At 43.3% G+C, this 6,135-nt stretch overlaps 1 long non-coding RNA gene across 1 annotated transcript in view; it reads left to right on the top strand.

Annotated features, from left to right (window-relative positions):
- Positions 1–24: 24 nt before the first annotated feature.
- LOC127572717 (uncharacterized) overlaps positions 25–6,135 on the top strand; it is a 45,265-nt gene continuing 39,154 nt past the window's right edge. The window contains exon 1 of the long non-coding RNA XR_007956663.1: positions 25–149. This is a non-coding gene — a long non-coding RNA (uncharacterized LOC127572717). The remainder of the gene's footprint in view (positions 150–6,135) is intronic.

Genomic DNA, 6,135 nt, shown 5'->3' with positions numbered 1-6,135 from the left:
ATTCACGGCTCGAAAGGGCCGGCAGCGGAACAGGAGTCGGAGCCCGCCTGGACACTCGAACGGCCGCGCAGGCGCATTCACGGCTCGAAAGGGCCGGCCGCGGGGTGGAAACTCCTGGCTGGTCGAGGATGATGCTGGTTCGAGCCCGGGTAGGGAGGAAGAGTTTTATTGGTGAATTTTGCACGGCTGTCTGTTTTGAAGCTGAGATTCATGGGCTTTGGTTAGCTTAAACTATGTGGAGTATCGTCTTGAAGGTGAGGCTGGTGAAGTCACAGCCATGTAGCACAGAAAGAACCTCTTGTCCTCGACAAGGCACAGAAAGGACCAAGTGCTGGTCAATGGGATTAATGCAGATAGGTGCAGGGAGACACAAGAGACTGCAGGAATCTGGAGCAACAAACATTCTGCTGGAGGATCCGATGCAGGGTTTCGACCTGAAACGTTGACAGTTCCTTCCCCCTCACACATACATGCCGCTCGACCTACTGAGTTCCTCCAGCAGATTGTTTGTTGCTCCACATAGGTACTTGATGGTTAGCATGGATAAGGTGGGCTGAAGAGCCTGCCTTTCTTGTGCTCTATGACTCTTCAGCCCAGCACGGCTATGGCCACCATCAAGATAAGATTTCTTTATTAGTCACATGTACATCAAAACACACAGTGAAATGCATCTTTTGCGTGGAGTGATCTGGGGCAGCCCGCAAGTGTCGCCATGTTTCTGGTGCCAACATAACATGCCCACAATTCCTAACCCGTACGTCTTTGGAATGTGGGAGGAAACTGGAGCACCCGGAGGAAACCCACACAGACACGGGGAGAACGTAGAAACTCCTTACAGATAGTGGCCAGAATTGAACCCAGGGTTGCTGGTGCTGCAATAGTGTTACGCTGACTGCTACACTACCATGCCTGTCCAGTACCCATCTCTCACTGCTATTTACAAGCACTTGACCCACAGCTGTGTTTTCCTTGGTGATTCTTGTCCCAGATACTTATTAAATGTGAGAGTCCTTGCCTCCACCACACTCTCAGGTAGTTCGTTCCATGGGAATGTGATATTGTTATCGCAGAGGCACGGTTGAAAGGTGAGCAGGACTGGCAGCTCGGTGTTCCAGGATGTAGAGTCTACACTGGGGGGAGGGGGGGGAGTGGTCGTGTTAGAAAAGAGCCACCATATCCATGCTGGCCTTTTAGTCCATCAACACTAATCCAATTTGCCTGTTTGCTTCCGTGCCTTGCCTATTTAAGTGCCTCTTAAACGTGGTGATTGTATCTAATTCTTCCTCTGGGATTGTGTTCCAGATATTAACCACTCTCTATGTAAAAAAAAAAGAAAATCCCTCTGATCCTTTAAAACTTCTTCCTCTCAATTTAAACCTCTGGCTTCTTGGTTTTGAACCCTTAACATGGGAAAAAGATATTGGTTATCTACTCTATCATTGCTTCTCATCAGTCACGCCTCAGCCTTTTTTACTCTAGGGAAAACAAACGCAGCCTATTCTACGTCTCCCCATAACTAAAGTCCTCCAATCCAGTCAATGTCCTGGTGAATCTCCTTTGCACTATTTTCAGCACAATCACATCCTTCACATAGTGTGGTGACCAGAACTGGACACAGTATTCCAAGTTCAGCCTAACCAATGTTTTGTGAAGTTGCAACATAACATCCCAAAAATTACTGTCTATACCCTGACCTACAAAGGCAATCATGCCATATGCCTTTTTCACCACCCTGTCCACTTTCAGTGGCCTTGGACCCTGAGGTCCCTCTGTTCATAACATTCCTTAATGCCCTACCATTCACTGTACATGTCCTACCCCCTAGTTGACTTCCTAAAATGCATCACCTCTCACTCATTGGTATTAAATTCTGTCTGCCAACACACTACCCAACTTTTCATCTGATCCATATCCTGCAGAAGCCTTAGACAGCCTTTTTCACTTTGCAAAACACAGCCAACTTTCACTAATCAGACCCCTACATTCATATCCAAGCTGTTAATATATATTACAAACAGCAAAGATCCCAGCACCAATCCCTGTGGTACACCACTACTCACAGATTTCCAAACAGAAAAAAAACATCTTTCTATTGCTATCTTCTGCCTCCTTTCACCAAGCCAAATTTTAATCCAATTATCCAGCTCTCCTTAGTATTGGTATTGGTTTATTATTGTCACTTGTACCAAGGTACAGCGAAAAACTTGTCTTGCAAACCGATCGTACAGGTCAATTTATTACACAGTGCAGTTACATTGAGTTAGTACAGAGTGCATTGATGTAGTACAGATAAAAACAATAACAGTACAGAGTAAAGTGTCACAGCTATAGAGAAAGTGCAGTGCAATAAGGTGCAAGGTCACGACAAGGTAGATCATGAAGTCATAGTCCATCTCATTGTATAAAGGAACCATTCAATAGTCTTATCACAGTGGGGTAGAAGCTGTCCTTAAGCCTAGTGGTACGTGCCCTCAAGCTCCTGTATCTTCTACCCGATGGAAGAGGGGAGAAGAGAGAATGTCCTGGGTGGGTGGGATCTGTGATTATGCTGGCTGCTTCGCCAAGACAACGAGAGGTAAAGACAGAGTCCAAGGAGGGGAGGCTGGTGTCGTTGATGTGCTGGGCTGTGTCCACAACTCTCCGCAGCTTCTTGCGATCCTCGGCAGAGCAGTTGCTGTACCAAACTGTGATACATCCAGATAGGATGCTTTCTATGGTGCATCGGTAAAAGTTGGTGAGAGTCAAAGGGGACAAACCAAATTTCTTTAGCCTCCTAAGGAAGTAGAGGCGCTGGTGAGCTTTCTTCACCGTGGCATCTACGTGATTTGACCAGGACAGGCTGTTGGTGATGTTCACTCCCAGGAACTTGAAGCTCTCAACCCTCTCGACCTCAGCACCATTGATGTAGACAGGTGCATGTACACCACCCCCTTTCCTGAAGTCAATGACCAGCTCTTTTGTTTTGTTGACATTGAGGGAAAGGTTGTTGTCATGACACCATTCCACTAAGCTCTCTATCTCCTTCCTGTACTCCGCCTCATTGCTGTTTGAGATACGGCCTACAAAGGTGGTATCATCTGCAAACTTATGGAGTTAGAGCAGAATCTGGCCACACAATCATGTACTTCACCTTCTGGAATAGCCTACCATGTAGGACCTTGTCTAATGCCTTATTGAGGTCCAGACAGACAATATCTAAAATCCTCTCTTCACTAATCTCCTTTGCTATCTTCTCAAAACCTCAATCGAATTAGTGAGACACCCCTCACAAAACCATGCTAAAGATCCCTAAACAGTCCCTGCCTTTCCAAATGTAAGTAAATCCTGTCCCTTAAAATTGTCTTCAGTAATTTCCCTACCACTGATATAAGGCTTACCAGCCAATAGTTACCTAGCTGATCCCTGCTCTCCATCTTAAATAAAGGAACAAACCTGGCTATCTTCCTGTCTTCTGGTACGCTGCCTGGGGCTAACAAAGATATAAAAATCTGTCAGGTTCCCAGTAATCTCCTTGTTTCCCATAGCTTTGGGATTGATCTCATCCACCCCTAGGGATTTTCCACCCTTATGATCTCCAACCTCATCTTGGGATCTTCTAACATCTCCATCTTCTTAATACTGACATGCTTCAGACTATCAACATATCCCTCCCTGAACTTGCTACCGTCCACATCCTTCGCCATGGTGAATACAGATGAGAAGTTTTCATCACCTTGCCCACGTCCCCTGGCTCCACACACAGACTAGCCCTTTGATCCTTCAGGGGACCCAATCTTTACTTAACTAAACTCTTGTTTCTAATGTAGAATGATTTAGATTTTCCTTAATTTTACCTGCCAAGGATATTTCATGACCTCTTTTGCCTCCCTTCTTCTTAAGTACTCTCCCACCCTCTATATTCCTCAAGTGACATGCTTGATTGTAGTTGTCGATACCTGTTATGTGCTTCCTTTTTTTCCTGATCAAACTTCAATAACCTTTATCATCCAAGGATCCCCCCCCCCATCTTTTCCTTTGACCCTTACCCGAACATGCTATCTCTTGCCAATTCTCTTTTAAAAGACTCCCTCTTGTCTATTGTTTTTTAACCTGCAAGCATCTGCTCCCAATCTATTTTTGCAAGCTGCTTTCTTGTGCTATTGAAATCAGCCTTTCCCCAATTTAGGACCTTAACTTGAGGACACACCTTATCCCATTCCATAACTAGCTTGAATCTTAGAGAATTGTGGTCACTGTTTCCAAAGTGTTCCCCAAGCATCACTTCCGCCTGGTTTCATTTCCCTGACATAGGGTCAAGTATAACCCCCTGGTCGGAAGCGGAAATCGGACAGGGGCCTTGAGGAATATAAAGAAAGTAGGAAAGAATTTAAGCAGGGAATCGGGGGGCTAAAAGGGGCAGGTGGGATTAAAGAGAATCCCAAGGCATTTTATAGGTACATTAAACACAACAGGGCAGCTGGGAAGAGGGTAGGACCCTGAAGACCCACACTCAATGTTTCAGAAACAGCTTCTTCCCCTCTGCCATCAGATTTCTCAATGGTCCATGAACACTACTTCGTTATTCCTTTTTTTTTGCATTATTTGTTTATTTTTGTGATTTCATGGTAATTTTTAATGTCTTTGCACTGTACTGCTGCTGCAAAAAAAAACAAATTTCACGTCATATAAGTCAGTGATAATAAATGTGGTTCTAATTCTAATTCTGACCACTCAAGGACAAAGGAGGGCTGGAGTCAGAGGAACATAGAACATAGTACAGTACAGCACAGGAACAGGCCCTTCGGCCCACAATGTTGTGCCGACCTGATTAAATTAGTAATCAAATGCCCAACTGAACTAATCCCTTCTGCCTATACAATGTCCACATCCTTACATTTTCCACACATTCATGTGCCTATCTAAAAGCCTCTTGAATGGCCATATCGTATTTGCCTCCACCACCACCCTAGGCAGCGCATTCCAAGCACCCACCACTCTCTGTGGTAAGATACTAAATGAGTACTTTGCATAGATATTCACCAAGGAGAAGGACATAGAGGATAGTGAGATCAGGGAGGGGTATGCTGATTATCAGGTCAAGTAGGAGGGGTTGGATTTTTGAAGAATATTAAGGTGGATAACTCCCAAGGGTCTGATGAGATCTAACCCAGGTTATTGAGAGGCAAAAGAGGAGATTTCTGGGGCCTTGACAGAGATCTTTATCTGATGGCTTTGGTGATGTTTAGGAAGGGAATTTCAGTTCTTGTGCACTTGAAAGCTGAAGGCGTAGCTATTAATAATGGAACAATTAATTTTGGAAATAGGTGTGCCGAGTTGGAGGTGGTGCAAGCTTCAGGAGAGCTGTAGAATTGCAAGTGGTCACATGGGGCAAAAATGAGACTAGGCGTGGAGGAGCTGAAAGCAAGGATAACAATTTTTAAATTCAAATTATTGCAGGATTGAGGATCAAAGTAGGTCAGTGAGTACAAGGGCAAAACTGCCTTGTTAAAAGTTAGGACACATGCAGCAAGATGAACAAGACATGTTAAGTCCCAAAATATGTTTTTGAGTATTTTATCTGCACTATTGCATTGCTGTCTTTTAACAAATTCATACTCAAACTGAAACAATGGGATACATCAGAGTAATTTCAAAAACTCCTAGATGTGTATTTTATGTATTTTTTTCAATAAAAATTAAGTATTTATTGTGCTTTTTAAAAAAATTTTAGTCATTAGAGACAAAACTTGTGTCTAATCAAAACCCTGTAAGCTACCTTGAAGTCAGTTTCATCTCAAACCTGCCTTAATGTATGTAAATTGCAGGTGCTTTAATTACATTTTTAATTTTATTGCAAAACCTGGCAAAGTATGTATCTGCCAATGTATTCTTTATTATTTTTCCCTGTCCTCAGCCCTCAATATGTGTTTACCATTTTCTCCAGGAAATTGGCTAAAGTTAGCTAGCAGCAAACAAAATAAATTAAAATAAATTAAATAGTGCTTGTCAATTTGAGGTTAATGAAGTCCATGCACCAGGATGTAGGTCTTTTAGCTGGTGATAAAAACATTTGCTTTGGCATCTATGCTTGTATTGCTGTTTCATAAATCAAGGTTATATTTTAAAGTTTAAGTATTATATTTCCAGTAATCTACT

This window comes from Pristis pectinata, chromosome 7 (assembly GCF_009764475.1).
Source record: "Pristis pectinata isolate sPriPec2 chromosome 7, sPriPec2.1.pri, whole genome shotgun sequence".
Taxonomy (NCBI): domain Eukaryota; kingdom Metazoa; phylum Chordata; class Chondrichthyes; order Rhinopristiformes; family Pristidae; genus Pristis; species Pristis pectinata.
Note: the sequence above shows the minus strand (reverse complement) of the source record. Positions and strands in the feature narration are given on the sequence as shown.